Consider the following 20,523-nt stretch of genomic DNA (forward strand, 5'->3'; position numbering starts at 1 on the left):
GAGCAGAGGTAGCAGCGGGGAACAGGGGGGAGCCCTCTCTCCCCCCCACTCCCCGCTGCAACCCCCCACTCACCCACGGCGCCCCCCGAATCTTTTCGCCCGAGTACGGAAGTACTCGAAAATCGGGGCGCTCAGGCGAAAAAGGGGCGTGGCCGAGTAGGTTCACTCATCTCTAATCCTGACGGCATACCTGGAGGTTGCACCTTGACCTTGAAGGGACAGGAAGCAAGAGACTTCAAAAGGCTCCTCCTGCCTCCCATTCTCCAGTGTCTTCTAAATTACTTACATGGACATGTCGCAGTTAACCAAGGAAGATATTTTATTTGCTCCAAAACAAAAATATCATGGTTAATTCCATTTGAAGATAAACAAGAAGGGTAGCTTACCCGAGTTTTAACAAAAGATATTATGCAAAAAAAAATGTCGCATGAAAACGTCTGACATAGGAGCCTCTGGGCTACAAATTCGTACCCGCATAATTATAGACATATATGTGTGAGTTTTGGGAGGGAATAACGTGCCGTCAGGATGACTCAGAAAAAAGGAATTTTCGGTAAGAAATTCACTCCTTTTCCCCGGCGTCATCCTGACGGCATACCTGGAGTATACCAGATTATTTTCTTAGGTCCTGCAGGCAGTGGCACCCCCTTTCTCCCAAACGAGAGGTCGGAGGAGAGGTCCGTATTCAACCTATAGTGTCTAGCAAAGGTGTGCAGGTTGGACCATGTGGCCGCCTTGCATATTTGGTCCGGCGTAGCCATAGCCCTCTTCACCCAGGAGCAGGATACTGCCTGGTTGAATGGGCCTTAAGTCCTTCCGGGATAGGTCTGTCGCTGGAAGAGTAGGCCTGCTGGATTGTTTTTATCCAGCGGCTAATGGACCTCCTAGAAGCCGCTCTTCCTCTGCCCGCCCCTGAAATTGAACAAAAAGACAGTCAGCCTTCCTAAAGGATGATGTCTGCTCTAAGTAGCATATAATGGCCCTCCTTATGTCCAGGCTATGGTAATCTCTTTCCCTATCATTTTTGGGATCCTGACAGAAAGATGGGAGGATAATTTCCTGCTGTCTGTGGAATGTCGAGGCTACCTTTGGTAGAAAGAATGGGTCCGTTTTTAGTATAACCTTATCATCCTGGACTAGTAGATATGGTGTTTTATAAGACAGGGCCTGGAGCTCGCTTACGCGCCTCGCTGTTGTGATTGCTACCAGAAATACAGTTTTTAAAGTGAGCCACCTAATTGATATCTGATCAATGGGCTCGAAGGGGGTTTTACAGAGATTCTGGAGAACTAGGTTCAGTCCCAGGGGGGACCATACTGCGGCAAACTGGCCTCATTCTTTCTGCTGCCTTCATGAACCTGCGGATCAGTCTATGATCTGCTAAGGGTTGGTCTAGAATGGCCGAGAGCGCTGATACCTGTACTTTTACGGTCCCTGGTCTTAGGTTTTTATCTAGACCCTCCTGGAGGAAGTCCAAGATCTCCGCCACCGAGGTGTCAAGATTGGAGACTTCCAGCCCCCTCTAGGAGGAGAACTTTTTCCATATTTTGTTATAAATAGCTGATGTAACCGGTTTGCGAGACTGGCGTAGAGTTGCGATAACTCTAGAGGACAGACCTTGTCTCAGTAGCGTCTGTTCCTCAATATCCACACTGCGAGGTTCAGTCTCTCTAAATTGGGGCACAACACTGAGCCCTGCGCTAGGAGATCCTTCCTGGTTGGAAGGCGGATTGGCTACGCGATGGCGAGTCTTAGGAGTACTGGAAACAATGCCCGTTTATCCCAGTATGGGGCGATTAGGATAAGGGTCACGTGGCTTTGCTGGACCTTTTGCAAGACTCTCGGGATCAGGGGTATGGGGGGGGGGAGGGAGGCATAGGCCAGACTGAAGTCCCAACTCTGGGAAAAGGCGTCTATCCCCTCGGCCCTGTCCCTCGGATGTAGGGAAAAGTAGACGGGGCATTTTGAGTTTCGGCTGTTCGCGAATAGGTCCACCTGTGGTCTGCCCCAGGTATCTGTAATGAGTTGAAATTCCTCTTGGTTCAGGGACCATTCCCCGGGGTCTAGGTGTCTTCGACTGAGAAAGTTGGCTGTTAGGTTCTGGGACCCTTTGAGGTGGACCGCCGTCAGGGACTGTACCGTGGCCTCGGCCCATTGGAAGATCCGGGTGTTAATTTCAGTAGGTGGAAATTCCTGGTGCCTCCCTGGTGGCGAATAAGGGAAACGGCGGTCATATTATCAGAGAAGATCTTAACATGTTTCTTCCTTAGGATGTCCTGAGCTCTGTGAAGTGCCTCCCAGATGGCCCTAAATTCTCTGAAATTTGAGGTCTGGCTTCGCAACGCTGGACCCCATTCGCCCTGGAGCAGGCACTGCACTACTTGCGCTCCCCAGGCAGACTGGCTTGCGTCGGTGACTAAGCAAATAAAGGGCTCTGCCACCCATGGGGACTCTGCTTCTAGGTTGTGTGTTGACCGCCACCAGCAAAGCGACCATGTGACTGATGATGACATGGGCATCCTGATGTCCAGGGAGGTCGTTGCCCCCTCCCAGTTGCCCAGGATGGCCCTCTGGAGCGTTCTTGAGTGTGCCTGGGCCCAAGGAATAATGCTGATACATGAAGTTATAAGGCCTAGGAGTCTCATTGCGTCCCTAATTGTTACTCGTTTCCTCTGGCCGCATCTTTGTGCTGCTTGTCTAAGGCTTTCCTGCCTGGGTGGAGGCAAGGATAAGGTCTACGGCACCGAGTTTATCCGCACCCCCAGGAAGGTTTTGCGTGTCTTGGGGGAAAGACTAGATTTAGGCCGCCTGCAGACGGGCGGGTCGGATCCGGCAGCGAGAATTCTCGCCGCGGGACCCGACCCCAGCACCTGCAGGCAGGAGCGCGTGCTCACCCGCGCTCGGCGGCCTCGGCTCCTTCATCTGCCGGGCAGCCGGCGCATGTGCAGACCGGAGCCGCCGGCCTGGTGAGTGACGTTTCTGTGCGAGGCTCTGCGAGCCCCACACAGAAATAGGACATGCCGCGGGCCGTCTGCATAGGAGTGCGTATTGTAATGCACTCCTATGCAGGCTTTTAGTGGCGGAAATCCCGTGGGAAATCCCGCTGCGGGTGATGTTATGCCTGCTACATGGAGATGTGCCACCATCTCTGCCACTATTTTGGAGAATATTCTAGGTGCCGTTGAAATGACGAAAGGTAGACACTGAAACTGGAAGTGACATACACGGCTTCCTATCCTGATTGCAAATCGCAGGTACTTGTGATGTTCCGGCAGGAATGGTACGTGATAGTACGCGTCCTTTAGATCGACGGTACTCATAAAGTCCCCTTTTTCAATTAGAGTTACTGCTGACCTGACGGTTTCCATTTTAAACCTCTTATAGGTAATGTATTTGTTCAGGCCCTTCAGATTAAGGATCATTCGGTAGCTGCCGTTTGGTTTTTTAATAAGGAAGAGGGGCGAGGAGAAACCCAAGCCCTGCTCTACCGTGGGGACCCGGACTACCGCCCTCATTTGTAGCAAATTGGAAATTTCATTTTTAAAGATATCCTGCAGAGCAGGGGATTGCGTGGGAGTGACTCTGAAGTTATTAGGGGGCCGGGTGAAGAATTCTATTCTGTACCCCTGGGCTATGAGCTGCAGGACCCACGGGTTGTCTGTAATCTCCTGCCAGTCCTGGGAAAATTTTTGTAGTCCACCCCCCACCCAGTAATCTTCTATGGGGGTAGAAGTTCTTTCTGTCTTACCCCTGCCTTCTTTGGGGTAGGACCAGCGCCCCGTCTTTCCTTTCCCCCAGGACGGCCTGAAGGATGGCTGTCGTCTGTGGGGAAGTCCGGTCCTCGTATGGTCCGGAAAGCTGTGGGTCTTGTCGGTAGCCTTCTTGAGGATCTCCTCCAAGTCCGCACCGAAGATGTGTTGACCATGAAAGGGAATGTTGCACAGCCTTCCCTTGGATACCGTATCAGCCTTCCATGTTTTCAGCCAGACCGCCCTCCTAGCCATGTTAGACAACGTGGCGCTCCTGGCTGCCAGCCTCATAGATTCGGCACATGTGTCTGCCAGGAAACCTGTTGCCAATCTCAGCAGGGGTATGCACTCCTGTAAATGCCTCTCTAGGGGCCCTCTATTTGATCTGGTCGTCCAGCTCACCTAGCCAGAGGAACATTGATCTGGCCACAGAAGTCGCTGCGATGTTGGACTCCAGCGTATAAGCAGTTGTTTGCCCGGCCTGCTTCATTAAGGCGTCCACCCTGTTATCCTTAGGGTCTTTAGGATGTGACGAGTCTTCAAATGGGAGGGCTGTCTTCTTGACCATCCTGGCCACCAGTGCGTCCACTTTGGGAACATTCTTATAGATGCGCACATCTTCCTCCGCGAAACGGAGCCTCTCTTTATACTCGTCCGCGATCACCTTTTTCAGGCTGTCATTTACCGGGAAGACGATGCGGTTCCTCGGTCTGAGCCCTCCAAACATATCGTCCTGCATGGAGCTTGGCTCGACCACATCCTCGACTTTCATGGTATCCCTGACTGCTTTAATCAAATCATCCAGATCACCCGATGAGAAGTAGTACTTTGTTCTCATCCTTAGAGTCAGGGGGACGGTCGAACAATTCACCTTCTGAAAGGTCGCCCAGGGATTGTTCAGAGTCTGAACTCGTTAGCGGTATGTGGCTAGAACTTTTGGCGGCCCTTCACTCCCGCTGAGCTGGGGGGAGACTGGATATTGATGTCCGGACCTCCTCCCTAACCAGGAATCTTATGTCTTCCCTGAACGCAGACTGCTTGTCCGTGAGGATCTTGGAGGTACATTCAGGGCATAGTGGCTTTTTGTATGCCTCATCCAGTTTCTTAAGACACAGGGCACATTTCCTGTGTCTTTTCTTAGGGTCCTGTTTGGACTTGGTGGACTCCCTGTCCTGCAATGATACATGCATGCACATAAGGGAGACCCCCCATACATCGCTATAAGTCCCCCTGAGCATATTACCCCTGCATAAGTAACAATTGCAGTTTGCAGGGCTTCCACTTCTGTTTCTCTGGTAGTCATGGTGCAGGATAGTAGTAGACCAAACCAACTAATCCTTCACTGAAGGTGTCCTGTCAGTGGAAGCTTGCCGGGGGGGTTCCACTTTTAAATCTCCCGCCTTTATTTCCGGGTTCTCTCGGTGTCTGACGTCACCGCGTCACTGGCTCCGCCCCCCGACGTTGCGCGCGGCCGCCGTCGGCATGCCTGGAGGAGAGAGGGTCCCGAGCCTATGGCCCACCGCTCTCCCGGCTGAAGTGCAAACATGGGAGCCTCATGGAGAAGCAAGGAGGGGACTCAAGGGCCTCTGGCCCGCCGCTCCGGTGCGCTGCGGTGGGCTGCGGTGGTGACACCCGGGTGGTCAGAACTGTGGCCCGCCGTACTCCCTGACCGCGCTGACTTCCAGAAGGGAGGTGAGAGGGGAGGCAATCCTGTGGACCGCCAACCCCGCTGTCAGATTTTCGGCTCCCTAGAGGGAGCTCCTCTCGCATGTCCCTGTAGGGACAGGAAGCACTGGAGAATGGAAGGCAGGAGGAGCCTTTTGAAGTCTCTTTCTTCCTAAAAGTTCTCTGAACTTTTAGAAGCGTTGATTTGCCAGGAACGTCAAACACGCTCGTCTGCCTGCGCCCCTGGGGGGTGGAAAACTAAAACTGACAAAATTAAAAATAATGTGTTTGCATACGTGTTCACACCCTCTTATATTTGGGGATACAGTGGTGTTCAGAATTAGCCAATCACATGTAACCTCCTGTTAGACAGCAGTCAGCACTCCGCTGCCATTATATACAGGGATTCTGGGTTCCCCCATATAAAGGTCGGCTCTTCTAGGAGGATTTTCCTGACATTTTCTTAGTTGGTCTGTAAAGATCTTACAGAACATTAAAGGGTCTGCTTGTTGGAAGGAGTCAGTCAGGAGAAGGAGGTGAAACATCTCCAAGACATGACATAACATAGAGCACAGGGGAGACCATCAGCAAGAAGGGGATTAATGGCCCAAAAGTGACATCACCAAAAACTGGACGTCCCTGAGAAACTGCTGAAAAGCCTAAAAGAGAATTGTTATAGGAGGCCAACAGCAACACTAGAGGAGCTGCTGGAGTTTCTAGTGAGTCCTGGTTGTGTAGTCATGTGTCATCTCCCGTGTTCTTCATATGTCGGGGCTGTGGGGGAGGGGACAAGACTTTACTAACAGAGAGCATACAAGCCGGCCATGTTCTGCTAGAACCTCCATCAAGTCTGTGGAGAATGTGTTCTGTCTGAGGAGACCGAGGGGGACCTTGTCGGCCAGAATCCCAGAAGGTCGGCCTGGTACAAAGCCAACATTGCTGTCAGCAGAAGACCCCAAAACCGCAGTGAAGATGGTGGGGGCAGCATTATGTGGGGGCTGTATATCTGGAAGTGGGGCATTAGTGACAGGGAGGAAATTATTAATAGTCCCAAATATCCGTCCATTCTGGCCCAAAACCTTCAGTTCTCTGCTGGAAACCTGCAGATGAAGAGGAATTTCACCTTTCAGCAGGACGACTCGAAGCAACAACGGAACGTGCCACCAGAGCCCGGACCCCAATAGCAGATCTATGGGGGACTTGAAGAGGACGCTACACACCAGAGCCCGGACACCAATAGCAGATCTATTGGGGAATTGAAGAGGACGCTACACACCAGAGCCCGGACCTGAACCCCATAGCAGAACTATGTGTGACCTGTAGAGGGCGCTACACACCCAAGCCCGGACCTGAACCCCATAGCAGATCTGCGGGGTCCGGAAGAAGGCGCTACACACCAGAGCCAAAACCTGAACCCCAATAGCAGATCTTCAGGTGACCTGAAGAGGGCGCTACACACCCGAGCCCGGACCTGAACCCCATAGCAGATCTGCGGGGTCCTGAAGAGGGCGCTACCCCCTGGAGCCCAGATCTGAACCCCATAGCAGATCTGTGGGGAACCTGAAGAGGGCGCTACACACCCGAGCCCAGACCTGAACCCCATAGCAGATCTTGGGGTCCTGAAGAGGGCGCTACACACCAGAGCCCGGACCTGAAGCCCATAGCAGATCTGCGGGGGACCTGAAGAGGGCAATGCACACCAGAGCCCAGACCTGAACCCCATAGCAGATCTGCGGGGGACCTGAAGAGGGCGCTACACACCAGAGCCCATACCTCAACCCCATAGCAGATCTGTGGGAGACCTGAAGAGGGCCCTACACACCAGAGCCAAGACCTGATCCACAAAGCAGAACTACGGGTGCCCACCAGAGCCTGGACTTGAACCCCATAGCAGATCTGGGGGGGACCTGGAGAGGGTGCTACACACCAGAGCACAGACCTGAACCCCAAAGCAGATCTGTGGGGGACCTGAAGAGGGCGTTACACACCATAGCACAGATCTGAACCCCAAAGCAGATCTGTGGGGGACCTGAAGAGGGCGTTACACACCAGAGCCAAGACCTGAACCCCAATAGCAGATCTTCAGGTGACCTGAAGAGGGCGCTACACACCAGAGCCCAGACCTGAACCCCATAGCAGATCTGCGGGGGACCTGAAGAGGGCGCTACACACCAGAGCCCGGACTTGAACCCCATAGCAGATCTATGGGGACCTGAAGAGGACGCTACACATCAGAGCCCGGACCTGAACCCCATAGCAGATCTATGGGGGACCTGAAGAGGGCGCTACACACCAGAGCCCGGACCTAAACCCCATAGCAGATCTATGGGGGACCTGAAGAGGGCGCTACACACCAGAGCCCAGACCTGAACCCAATAGCAGATTTGTGGATGACCTGAAGAGGGCGCTACACCCCAGATGCTCTCACAAAGAAGAGTGGGCCAAGATCTACAAGTGAGGATGCTCGATGCCAATATTTACCGACCCTAAGAGATTAAATGCCGTCATAAGGTCACAGGGGACATCAAGAGAGTATTAGTTATAGGCTGTGTATACTCACCTTCCAGCAGTCCTGATGGGGATTATCCTCCTCTCATCAAACACTCCTGCCCAGTGATTCAGAAAGGAGAGGACAGACAGACCTGCAGAGCCAGACGGCAGCCGTGTGCTTCCAGGACCTGTGATGATGTCACTGTGTGGGAGGAGCCAGGTATCACATGACCAGAGAAGATCAGTGAATGCAGAATTCTGACTAGCTGGTTGTGATCCCTCCAGGTTAGATGTAGTAAAGCTGTGTGTGATGTGTGGGGGTCAGGATGGATGGAGTAGAGCTGTGTGTGATGTGTGGGGGTCAGGATGGATGGAGTAGAGCTGTGTGTGATGTGTGGGGGTCAGGATGGATGGAGTAGAGCTGTGTGTGATGTGTGGGGGTCAGGATGGATGGAGTAGAGCTGTGTGTGTGATGTGTGGGGGTCAGGATGGATGGAGTAGAGCTGTGTGTGTGATGTGTGGGGGTCAGGATGGATGGAGTAGAGCTGTGTGTGTGATGTGTGGGGGTCAGGATGGATGGAGTAGAGCTGTCTGTGTGATGTGTGGGGGTCAGGATGGATGGAGTAGAGCTGTGTGTGTGATGTGTGGGGGTCAGGATGGATGGAGTAGAGCTGTGTGTGTGATGTGTGGGGGTCAGGATGGATGGAGTAGAGCTGTGTGTGTGTGATGTGTGGGGGTCAGGATGGATGGAGTAGAGCTGTGTGTGTGTGATGTGTGGGGGTCAGGATGGATGGAGTAGAGCTGTGTGTGTGATGTGTGGGGGTCAGGATGGATGGAGTAGAGCTGTGTGTGTGATGTGTGGGGGTCAGGATGGATGGAGTAGAGCTGTGTGTGTGATGTGTGGGGGTCAGGATGGATGGAGTAGAGCTGTGTGTGTGATGTGTGGGGGTCAGGATGGATGGAGTAGAGCTGTGTGTGTGATGTGTGGGGGTCAGGATGGATGGAGTAGAGCTGTGTGTGATGTGTGGGTGTCAGGATGGATGGAGTAGAGCTGTGTGTGTGATGTGTGGGGGTCAGGATGGATGGAGTAGAGCTGTGTGTGATGTGTGGGGGTCAGGATGGATGGAGTAGAGCTGTGTGTGTGATGTGTGGGGGGTCAGGATGGATGGAGTATAGCTGTGTGTGTGATGTGCGGGGGTCAGGATGGATGGAGTAGAGCTGTCTGTGTGTGATGTGTGGGGGTCAGGATGGATGGAGTAGAGCTGTGTGTGTGATGTGTGGGGGTCAGGATGGATGGAGTAGAGCTGTGTGTGTGATGTGTGGGGGTCAGGATGGATGGAGTAGAGCTGTGTGTGTGATGTGTGGGGGTCAGGATGGATGGAGTAGATCTGTGTGTGTGATGTGTGGGGTCAGGATGGATGGAGTAGAGCCGTGTGTGTGATGTGTGGGGGTCAGGATGGATGGAGTAGAGCTGTGTGTGATGTGTGGGGGTCAGGATGGATGGTGTAGAGCTGTGTGTGTGATGTGTGGGGGTCAGGATGGATGCAGTAGAGCTGTGTGTGTGTGTGTGTGTGTGTGTGTGTGTGTGTGATGTGTGCGGGTCAGGATGGATGGAGTAGAGCTGTGTGTGTGATGTGTGGGGGTCAGGATGGATGGAGTAGAGCTGTGTGTGATGTGTGGGGGTCAGGATGGATGGAGTAGAGCTGTGTGTGTGTCTGTGATGTGGGGGTCAGGATGGATGGAGTAGAGCTGTGTGTGTGTGATGTGTGGGGGTCAGGATGGATGGAGTAGAGCTGTGTGTGTGTCTGTGATGTGGGGGTCAGGATGGATGGAGTAGAGCTGTGTGTGTGATGTGTGGGGGTCAGGATGGATGGAGTAGAGCTGTGTGTGATGTGTGGGGGTCAGGATAGATGGAGTAGAGCTGTGTGTGTGATGTGTGGGGGTCAGGATGGATGGAGTAGAGCTGTGTGTGTGATGTGTGGGGGTCAGGATGGATGGAGTAGAGCTGTGTGTGATGTGTGGGGGTCAGGATGGATGGAGTAGAGCTGTGTGTGATGTGTGGGGGTCAGCATGGGTGGAGTAGAGCTGTGTGTGTAATGTGCGGGGGTCAGGATGGATGGAGTAGAGGTGTGTGTGTGATGTGTGGGGGTCAGGATGGATGGAGTAGAGCTGTTTGTGATGTGTGGGGGTCAGGATGGATGGAGTAGAGCTGTTTGTGATGTGTGTGGGGATCAGGATGGATGGAGTAGAGCTGTGTGTGTGATGTGTGGGGGTCAGGATGGATGGAGTAGAGCTGTGTGTGTGATGTGTGGGGGTCAGGATGGATGGAGTAGAGCTGTGTGTGTGATGTGTGGGGGTCAGGATGGATGGAGTAGAGCTGTGTGTGTGATGTGTGGGGGTCAGGATGGATGGAGTAGAGCTGTGTGTGTGATGTGTGGGGGTCAGGATGGATGGAGTAGAGCTGTGTGTGTGATGTGTGGGGGTCAGGATGGATGGAGTAGAGCTGTGTGTGTGATGTGTGGGGGTCAGGATGGATGGAGTAGAGCTGTGTGTGTGATGTGTGGGGGTCAGGATGGATGGAGTAGAGCTGTGTGTGTGATGTGTGGGGGTCAGGATGGATGGAGTAGAGCTGTGTGTGTGATGTGTGGGGGTCAGGATGGATGGAGTAGAGCTGTGTGTGTGATGTGTGGGGGTCAGGATGGATGGAGTAGAGCTGTGTGTGTGATGTGTGGGGGTCAGGATGGATGGAGTAGAGCTGTGTGTGTGATGTGTGGGGGTCAGGATGGATGGAGTAGAGCTGTGTGTGTGATGTGTGGGGGTCAGGATGGATGCAGTAGAGCTGTGTGTGTGATGTGTGGGATGGATGCAGTAGAGCTGTGTGTGTGATGTGTGGGGGTCAGGATGGATGGAGTAGAGCTGTGTGTGTGATGTGTGGGATGGATGGAGTAGAGCTGTGTGTGTGATGTGTGGGGGTCAGGATGGATGGAGTAGAGCTGTGTGTGTGATGTGTGGGGGTCAGGATGGATGGAGTAGAGCTGTGTGTGTGATGTGTGGGGGTCAGGATGGATGCAGTAGAGCTGTGTGTGTGATGTGTGGGATGGATGCAGTAGAGCTGTGTGTGTGATGTGTGGGGGTCAGGATGGATGGAGTAGAGCTGTGTGTGTGATGTGTGGGATGGATGGAGTAGAGCTGTGTGTGTGATGTGTGGGGGTCAGGATGGATGGAGTAGAGCTGTGTGTGTGATGTGTGGGGGTCAGGATGGATGGAGTAGAGCTGTGTGTGTGATGTGTGGGGGTCAGGATGGATGGAGTAGAGCTGTGTGTGTGATGTGTGGGGGTCAGGATGGATGGAGTAGAGCTGTGTGTGTGATGTGTGGGGGTCAGGATGGATGGAGTAGAGCTGTGTGTGTGATGTGTGGGGGTCAGGATGGATGGAGTAGAGCTGTGTGTGTGATGTGTGGGGGTCAGGATGGATGGAGTAGAGCTGTGTGTGTGATGTGTGGGGGTCAGGATGGATGGAGTAGAGCTGTGTGTGTGATGTGTGGGGGTCAGGATGGATGGAGTAGAGCTGTGTGTGTGATGTGTGGGGGTCAGGATGGATGGAGTAGAGCTGTGTGTGTGATGTGTGGGGGTCAGGATGGATGGAGTAGAGCTGTGTGTGTGATGTGTGGGGGTCAGGATGGATGGAGTAGAGCTGTGTGTGTGATGTGTGGGGGTCAGGATGGATGCAGTAGAGCTGTGTGTGTGATGTGTGGGATGGATGCAGTAGAGCTGTGTGTGTGATGTGTGGGGGTCAGGATGGATGGAGTAGAGCTGTGTGTGTGATGTGTGGGATGGATGGAGTAGAGCTGTGTGTGTGATGTGTGGGGGTCAGGATGGATGGAGTAGAGCTGTGTGTGTGATGTGTGGGGGTCAGGATGGATGGAGTAGAGCTGTGTGTGTGATGTGTGGGGGTCAGGATGGATGCAGTAGAGCTGTGTGTGTGATGTGTGGGATGGATGCAGTAGAGCTGTGTGTGTGATGTGTGGGGGTCAGGATGGATGGAGTAGAGCTGTGTGTGTGATGTGTGGGATGGATGGAGTAGAGCTGTGTGTGTGATGTGTGGGGGTCAGGATGGATGGAGTAGAGCTGTGTGTGTGATGTGTGGGGGTCAGGATGGATGGAGTAGAGCTGTGTGTGTGATGTGTGGGGAAAAGAATAAAATAGGTCAGCACTACCCAATGGAAATATAACAGTGCATGTAAAACCGTGGCTGCAACATAAAGTAGAAGGAGAAACCAAAAATAGCAACAGCATGCAAAATAAATGTACTACCAGAGATATACATAGTTATAATCTATATTCTAACCACATTAAATAATGAAGGTTCTTAGTATATAATTTGATCAAATTACATTGGCCCATCTACCAACGTCAAGGTGACCAAGCTCTCAGATGATTGGTCCAGGTAGAGAGCAAGACTACCAGTAGCAGTGGAGAAACATATGGTGCACGATCCAAGCAACGAAGGTCTGGACTCCAGAACCCCAATAGACGTGGATTCATCAGTAGTGGGCAAGATCAGCACACAGGAACTTGTTTAGTCCAATTTCTTTGTTTCTCAGCAGAAAAACATGATAAAGCTGCGACGTTTCGCCCTCCACAAAGTCTTCTTCAAGCATGCAGCACAAAGACAATATGCCTCGATTTCTCTTACTACAAATCCCCACACCCACATCATTATGCGAACAGACATCTCTTCAGTGCAGACAATGATTGGTCCAGATCCACACAATACAGCTGATGTCATGTAACTATAGTATAAGTTAATGCAAATAATGCAACTTACTCACCGATAGACCTCATGTCTGTAGCGTCCGCTACCTGCCACGGCGCATGCGCCACTGAATAACCACTCACCATTCTGCCCTTCCCCAAAATGGCCTTATCAGTACCAATGCGCATGCGTCATTACATCACACTGTGCGGGTGTCATCGCTACGGGACGTCTCAAGGAACATACATCATAGCGTTCATTATCAAAAAGGAGCAGACGCCCCGGTAGACAATCAGTCAGCTTAATGCCCATGTCCTAATTAGCTTGTATAGCGTGTAGCGCATGCCTAGACCTTATCATATTATTAGAGCGTTATCCCTACGGAGCGCCCCACAGGTCACAATACTTTAAAAGTATAATTGCGCCAACGCCACCTCAGTAAGGGGACCAAATATTCTATGTATTATAAATGCCCCAATATAGGAATAAAGCTAGACTAAATTGTCTGAAATCTAATTTAAACCCACACATTGTCCCCGGGGCCAAACCACTTATTTAACCCTTTAGTGACGAAGCCTGTTTGCGCCTTAGTGACGGAGCCAAATTTTGGAAATCTGACATGCGTCGTTTAACGTAGCATAACTCCGTAAAGGCTTTACATATCCAAGTGATTCTGACATTGTTTTTTCGCCACATGTTGTACTTCATTTTGGTTGTAAAAAAAGACCAATATAATTTGTGTATATTTATTAAAAGCGCCAAAATTGGGAAAATTTTGAAAAAATTGTCATTTTTTTACATTTTCAACTGTAATATCTCAAATATGTCCAAACACACTGTACAAATTTTTGATAGGATATATATTTCCATCTGTTTACTTTATTCTGAATGCACATTTGAAAAACTTGTGTTTTTTTAACCATTTAGATAACGTACAAATTTAACGTTACTTTTCAGCATTTTGAGGAACACTTTGTTTTCCTGCACCAAGCCAAGTTTGCAAAGGCTCATGAGTGTCAGAATAATAAATACCCCCCCCAAATGACCCCATTTTAAAAACTACACCCCTTAATGTATCCACTGAGGGGGGTCATGAGTATTTTGACCCCACCAGTTTTTTTTCAGGAATTAATTAAATTTAGAGGAGAAAAAATAAAATTTCATATTTTTGCAAATATGTCATTTTAAAGACATATTTTTTTCCTATAGTGCTCATGAAAATGAGGATTTACACCCCAAAATGGATACCCCTGTTTCTTCCGTGTTCAGAAACATACCCATTGTGGCCCTAATCTTATGTCTCGATGCACAACGGGGCCTAAAATGAAAGGAGTAGTCTGTGTCTTTCAGAACTGAAATTTTGCTTGAAGGCGTTTTAGGCCCCATAGCACTTTTGTAGAGCTCTTGAGCGGCCAAAACCATAGAGAAACCCCACAAATGACCCCATTTTGAAAACTAGACTCCTTAACAAATTTATCTAAGGGTGTACTACCTATTTTGACCCCACGGTTTTTGAATGAATTCTAGCAAAGCAAAAGGAAAAAAATTGTGATTTTTATTTTTTTGTCAATTCTGTCATTTTAAAAACAGCTTTTTTTGTACATCACACACATGAATGAAGACTTGCACCCCAAAATGGATCCCCCTGTTTCTCCCGTGTTCAGAGACATACCCATTGTGGCCCTAATCTTTTGTCTGGATGCACAACGGGGCCCAAAATGTAAGGAGTAATCAGTCGGTGGCTTTCAGAACTGAAATTTAGCATGAATGTGATTTAGGCCCCATGGCCTACTTGCAGAGCCCTTGAGCGGCCAAAACGTCAGAGAACCCCCATAAATTACCCCATTTTGAATTCTAGACCCCTTAACGAATTTATCTAAGGGTGTACTGTGTATTTTTACCCTACAATTTTTGAATAAATCTAAGCAAAGCAGTAGGAAAAAAATTACAATTTTCATTTTTTTGGCAGTTGTATCAATTTAAAAACTCTTTTTTTTTGTACAGCACACATAGGAATGAAGACTTTCACCCCAAAATGGATACCCCTGTTTGTCCCGTGTTCAGAAACATACCCATTATGGCCCGTGATATGATCCGTGGGGGGTGATGAGACGTAAGATTTTTTGAAACTTTTTTTTTAACTTTTTACACTTTTTGAAAAAACTTTTTTATACTTTTTTTTTACTTTACATGATCACTGTCATCCATTGGATAACAGTGATCATGTCCCTGGTGACATCCCTCTGCTCCTGGCTACAAATTTCCTGGGGCTCGAGCCCCTCTGTGCACGCACAGACGGGGACTTCGGGTCCCGGGACATCAGGGAGGACCGAGGTGAGTATTATCACCTCCCCTCATGGATCCGATCCATGAGGGGAGGTGAAACTGACACTTTTTTAAAACTTTTTTTAACTTTTTCGTGATCGCCGCTATCCAATGGATAGCGCTCATCGTGGGACCGCTCACCGCGGTCTCCGATAACACCTCCTGGCTCCCGGCTACCTTCAGGAGCCGGGAGCCAGGAGATTTTAAATTTGCCGGGGCTCCCGGGCTTCTGCGCATGCGCGTGATGTCATCATCTGGCGCGCATGCGAAAAGACCGCCGGCGGGTCCGGGAGGACCAGATTCATCGGGGGCAGCGCGGAGAAGGCAGGTGAGTATTTTCAGCTGCCCTGATGGATCCGATCCATCAGGGCAGCTGAATCTTTACATTTTTTCACTGTTTTGTTTACTTAATTGCGATCGGCGCTATCCATTGGATAGCGCCGATCGCAATGCTGGGGGGGACTGCCCGCATCCTGGGATGACAGCTCCATGTTGTCGGCTACCTGTGGGCACCGACAGCATGGAGCTGTCACGTCCTCAGGCAAGTGGGCATTAATCCTAAGAGGACGCATAAAACTACATCCTCTAAGATTAAAGCCCACTTACTAAGGACGTAGTTTCCTGATGGGGCGGTCGTTAAGGGGTTAAGGACCGATTACAGACAGTTATGCATATCCCCAATGAAGGACTAATCACAATGGTAAACAATTACTGCTAGAAATATTAGCCTTTATTAACCCCTTAGTGACCAGGCTTTTTTGCTTTTTTCCATTTTTGTTTTTTCCTACTCCCTTTTAAAAAATCGGAGTTCCTTTATTTATCCATCGACGTCGCTGTATGAGGGCTTGTTTTTTGCGGGACGAGTTGCATTTTTCAATGGCGCTATTTGGTCACCAGTCAACTTAAGTTTAGGGTCATTGACTCAGTTGCCCCACTACCTCGTGGAGGCGATCGGGAGGGTATTCTTAAACGCAAAGAGATCCGTTGGATACATGAATTGGACACCCTCTCCCCCAAGGGCCTCAATATTGAGTACCCTATTATGTCTTGTATATAAATAAGTTCATTGGTTACTATCCGTTAAATAGGTGCTTCTATTCTGTATCTGTTTATTATGTGTACATGATCTGATCCAAGGTATTTGATTTTAATTACCCCTCTTTTTTAATTTTTGTTACAGATATCTGCTTGATGCATGTGCTCCGGACTCCTGATTGCTCCATTATTTGTTGTTCTGCTTCCATTTATATTATTTTCTTCAAAAAGCCTTTCTCTTCTGGTGCATTCATGTGTGCCCAGTATGGGTCATAAATAAATATTATTGCATGAAGTGGTTGTGTATGTACTATTACTATGGGTTATAATTGTTGGGGAGATTATATCCTAAGTATTGGACCTATGGTTTTCTGTTGAAGATATGCACTGCAAAGAACGATAAGTGTGTGATTGGGCAGATCATTGACGATTTATTTATGACGATCCTTTTTAAGATTGGGTTGTATACTATGTCATATTTTTTACTTTCCAAATCCTTGGAGTAAAAGGTTATTATTAAAATTACTACTAGGTTTATTAAGCCCATTTATCACCACTATCGTATGTATATATTACTGTGCAATTAATATACGCTATATATCTATTTAATGGATCCTAGCAAGCTCTCCTTGTAAGCTTGCTTACAATTAGCATGGTATATACATAAAGTGTGGTGAGTCACTCTATACTGGTGTTCCGTGACCTGGCAGGGTTGCTATGACTACTTGTATCAACAGAATCTTTAGCATATGCGCATTTGATCTCTGTAGTTCCCAGCATTAAAGGGAACTTAACACTGTTGTTCCGTGATCTAGCAGGGTTGCTATGACTATCTGTATCAACAGAATCATTAGCATATGCGCATTTGATCTCTGGAGTTCCCAGCACTAAACGGAACTTAATTACTTTATCAGTGTTGACAGAGGACTCTAGATGCAAGCACACTTGGTCTTTCACAATTCCCTCTGCTCTCCGTAGTCTCGTGATAGTAGACTAATTATGCACAGGTGCACTTACACAGAAGATAAACCGGAAGCATTGTGAGCCATGGAGGACGTGAGCACATGCGGATTAGGTACTGTTCAGCTGTTTCTTGTGGTTTTAATTGTTGTTTCACTATAAAAAGTCTGTAACTAATGGTGTATGTATACTTGACAAAGATCACTGTGTTGATCGAAACGTCGTATGTGTATGGAGTAATAAAGGAAGAAGTTTTTACTGCATCGCTGCTTGCTGCCACAAATTCTTCTCTTCTGGTATTATAGTTGTCATCGGTAAAGAGGTTTACCTCAGGTCTTGGGTGGTCTATGACACCAGGGGACAGAATCTTTTAGGACATTATAAATTGTATTATCAAGCATACTTCTCAGGGACTTCAGATCCCGGTTGAGAGACGGCTTCGAGGTTTAGTTTATTGAGCATACTTCTCAGGGAGTGATTGAGCAAATGGCATCAGATGTGACAATTGTGATTACGTGATTGAGCATACGGCTTCGGACTCCCGGTTGAGAGACGGCTCAGAGTTTAGTTTCGGAACATGTTTAAATTAAGGTACCTGACAGTGGTCTGTTTGATCCTGTCCACTTGGTGTCATGTAGAGGAGGGAAGGAGTATGTGAAGTCAAGAAGTTATGTAAAACTGTTGGTATAGTCATTGAGCAAAAGGCTCAGGCACTTAGAGATAAACTTCCCAATGTGTCATTGAGCATAGGGCTAGGCATACCCAGTTAGTAGTATGTAGAGTCAGTAAGTGACATAAAGTTGAAGTAACATAGTAACATAGTTCGTAAGGCTGAATGAAGACAATGTCCATCTAGTCCAGCCTGTCTATCCTCATGTTTTAGTGATCCAGAGGAAGGCAAAAAACCCCAAGAGCAGAAGCCAATTAGCCCTTTTGGGGAAAAAATTCCTTCCCGACTCCCTAATGGCAATCAGACTGTTCCCTGGATCAACCCCTAATAGTTCCTACCTGCCTGTATACCCGGATTAACAAATAACCTTAGATTTATAGCCTATAATATCCTTCCTCTGCAGAAAGGCATCAAGTCCCCTTTTAAACTCCTCTTAGGATTTTGCCATCACTACGTCCTCAGGCAGAGAGTTCCACAGTCTAACTGCTCTAACAGTAAAGAACCCCTTTCTATGTTGGTGATGAAACCTGCTTTCCTCTAAAGTTGCAGTTTCAAGATGGCGATTATTCATATGCTTTGAGTTGAAGACAAAGGAAGGCAGCCCTTCTTCACCATCTGAGGGCACCGGCCTGGTCGTGTTGTTATTGGGGCCAATACCAGTCGGTATATCTTGATACGTGTCTAGTATCTAGTATTCCTGGACCCTCCCGTCACCATCGCCCAGTCAGGCCACACCTTCGGTGGTCATTTCAGTGCCAGCCATAGCCCAGCGGCCATTTTAGCATCTGCTGTAGCAATACCTTCAGTTACCGCTCAGACGTCATCTTAGCTCCGCAGCAGAAATGAGCTGGCTTCTGACCTCCCATCTATGTATGTTTTTACCTGGCATACCAATTCTTTGCACTGCAATGATGAGTGCCTTTCCTAAATTTTGCATAGAAACATTCAAGTCCCCTTATCCCGCCTGCAAACAGCCTTCTCCCGATTATCTGTTCTGCAGTCTGTGTTTAGCACCTCCTTTCCAAGTAGGTTTGTGCTTAAAATTGCCCACAAATGTAGATGCCGCGAGGAGGAACCTGGGGGTGAGTTCAGGCAGAATCTGTGAACTATGTGACAATTTGTATGTCCTAATGTCCTAACATTGTGTCATTGCTGTACGTGTTGTCCATATCTCATAAGTCAGATACTGCTGAGAAGAAAGGTCGCTATAGGTGCTAGGATCGCAGACGGCAGTAGAAAAGCTTACAGAAGGAAAGAGAGGGTCAATACGTGATAATAGATATACATATATAGGAATAGATAGAGGGTTAATGCTTGATTTGTGTAAAGCTCTGTTCCCCCTCGTCACCCACCCCTCCCTTCAGAGTTTAATCAGATTGAAGTGAAAGCCTTGACTTCACAGAGAAGGAATGTGTGCTTCTCAAGGCCAAAGATTAGAGCGAAGAACCCTGGACAGTAGTTATGTTTGCTTGAATAGAATAGAACCCATAATGAATCCAGTGAATCCTACTGTCTTAAAAATATGAAAGGTAGGAATTCTAAGGTATATTTTTGCTGTTCTTTGTGTAAATGTCAGTTCTGTGATTGGTTGAACGTGTGTGTAATTGGTTGTTGTGGAATCTGGTGTACATCTCTAGTGTTACAAACAGTTAAAGGGGTTGTCCCGGGCCGAAACGGGTTTTTTTTTTTTCAACCCCCCCCCCCCCCGTTCGGCGCGAGACAACCCCGATGCAGGGAAGTAAAGAAAGTTTACCGGAGCGCTTACCTTAATCCCCGCGCTCCGGTGACTTCAATACTTACCGCTGAAGATGGCCGCCGGGATCCTCTGTCTTCGTGGACCGCAGCTCTTCTGTGCGGTCCACTGCCGATTCCAGCCTCCTGATTGGCTGGAATCGGCACGTGACGGGGCGGAGCTACACGGAGCCGCTCTCTGGCACGAGCGGCTCCATAGAAGACTGCTGAAGACCCGGACTGCGCAAGCGCGGCTAATTTGGCCATCGGAGGCCAAAAATTAGTCGGCACCATGGAGACGAGGACGCTAGCAACGGAGCAGGTAAGTAAAAAACTTTTTATAACTTCTGTATGGCTCATAATTAATGCACAATGTATATTACAAAGTGCATTATTATGGCCATACAGAAGTGTATAGACCCACTTGCTGCCTCGGGACAACCCCTTTAAAGTTTGATTGATTCCAGGGAGAGGTGTTAGTGATTGAATGCATTTGTTTGCAAGATGAGGACAGTTGCATAATACGCGTTACATCCTGTGTGAACTCTTACTAACATTTGAATGAGAGAGACAGACTTGACCGCATGAACGGATGAGAGTTAATGACCCGTGTTCAGACTGTGATGAATGTAAAATGTGTGATGCAGATATTGACTGGGGATAGAAGTGTTCTTTCTCCCTCTGCATGGGACTTTACTTGTCTGTGATGTGAATGGGAAGACTGTGGAGTTTGAATGAAAGTGTGAAGAAAGACGTGATCGGCCAGTATCGAAGGGGTGGAGCTGGATGATGTGAAAGTACGTAATGTTTCATCCCTCTCTTGTTCACAAAGGAAGGGGTGAGAATCTTGAGCAGCTTGTAAAAGTTTTTTGTTTCCTCAAATTTGATGAGACATTGCAGGCAGGATCAGATTAATAATGAATAAGCTTGAAGAATATCACATTCCAAATATTAATAGGTGTTTGTAGATTATTCTGCCCTGTTGTAATTCATGTCTCTGTTATTGGCACTGATATCTTACAGGCCTTATCTGCATCCATCAAATTCTCACCGGATGGATCGGTACAGGTTGAGACCTCAGGTCCCAGTTCAGAAGAGTTTTGTAAACTAACTGTTCTCTTGGTGGATCCGGCTCATGTGTTT

At 48.8% G+C, this 20,523-nt stretch overlaps 2 protein-coding genes across 8 annotated transcripts in view; both read right to left on the reverse strand.

Moving 5' to 3' along the window:
* LOC136629067 (zinc finger protein 585A-like) overlaps positions 1-8,091 on the reverse strand; it is a 243,278-nt gene extending 235,187 nt beyond the window's left edge. Inside the window, exon 1 of the mRNA XM_066605189.1 lies at positions 7,975-8,091. The gene's annotated coding sequence lies outside the window, so the exon portion shown is untranslated. The remainder of the gene's footprint in view (positions 1-7,974) is intronic.
* Positions 1-20,523, reverse strand: part of LOC136628993 (oocyte zinc finger protein XlCOF7.1-like) — a 129,226-nt gene that overhangs the window by 64,962 nt on the left and 43,741 nt on the right. Inside the window, exon 1 of one of the 7 annotated variants that reach the window (XM_066605088.1) lies at positions 7,975-8,048. The exons of the other annotated variants lie outside the window; for them this stretch is intronic. The gene's annotated coding sequence lies outside the window, so the exon portion shown is untranslated. Of the gene's footprint in view, positions 1-7,974; positions 8,049-20,523 lie in introns of those variants that run through there. 7 annotated transcript variants of the gene reach the window in all.

The sequence above is a fragment of the Eleutherodactylus coqui genome, chromosome 5 (genome assembly GCF_035609145.1).
Source record: "Eleutherodactylus coqui strain aEleCoq1 chromosome 5, aEleCoq1.hap1, whole genome shotgun sequence".
Lineage (NCBI taxonomy): Eukaryota > Metazoa > Chordata > Amphibia > Anura > Eleutherodactylidae > Eleutherodactylus > Eleutherodactylus coqui.